Genomic DNA, 1,000 nt, shown 5'->3' on the forward strand with positions numbered 1-1,000 from the left:
TTTCTCTAAATATGCTATCTTACCTCATCTAGATCAATATTATGTTTGTTACTCGAGACAAGCATAGCATTAAGAGCCGGAGTCTGTGGCGAGGCTCTGTAAACCGGCGACTCGGTGGCTTGGACTAGAGGATGGCTTGAGGTGGGGATCACTGCTGCGAGATCACCCATGTTGATTGGGTGTCCGCACTAAGCTTGGCATCAATATGGCCACCCTTGGGGAGCTAAGGGCGTCCAGGTTGACTAAGGAGGTGTGAACCGGGCCAGGGGGGAAACCCAGCAGCCAAAAGCACCCGTGTCGAGCAGTAGTGGGATCACGCCCGAGAGTGTGTGGCTCGTAGTAGCCTTACCAACACAGGCAAACTTAGTCCTTTTATTATTTCACGGAGATATAAATGATTCGGTAATTAGGTTATATGTAACTAATATATTGATTTACTTCTGCTAGTATCATATACTTAAATATTTTAACAAGTCAAAATAAATAAATCAATGTTCTCAGTTCAGAATGGTGGCATGTCAAGATTTATTACGAAAATAAATGAAATGCTGAGTTTTATGATGTGGATTGTCATCGGGATAAGACATTCATAAAGGTCCTTAAAGTCGTTTCTTAAAGTTTGTTGAAAAGTTTCGGCTGATCACCTCTGAGCGCTTACCTAGTACCTGTTTCCAGCTGTGCTTCCCAGATGCCCACCCACTGGCAGATACCAAGCTACTCCAAAAGGTGTAAGTGAATATATGTAGATCTTTCATTTGTTATCGACACAAGGCGAAAGAAAGAAAAATGTAATGCTGAAAATTTCCTATAAGTTTGCATTTCCTTTGGCAGTGCATATCCTAAAACTGGAACGATAAAAAGTAAATTAGCATGGCCCATAATCTTTTTATTTTCTATAGAACTGGATAAAGTTTACTTTGTAATCAAGAAATCTTTTACTTACTACTTTACTAACTATACTTATTCACTAAGACTAGTACCATATATTCCAGTACATTGA

This window comes from Penaeus monodon, chromosome 31 (assembly GCF_015228065.2).
Source record: "Penaeus monodon isolate SGIC_2016 chromosome 31, NSTDA_Pmon_1, whole genome shotgun sequence".
In the NCBI taxonomy this organism is placed as follows: Eukaryota; Metazoa; Arthropoda; class Malacostraca; order Decapoda; family Penaeidae; genus Penaeus; species Penaeus monodon.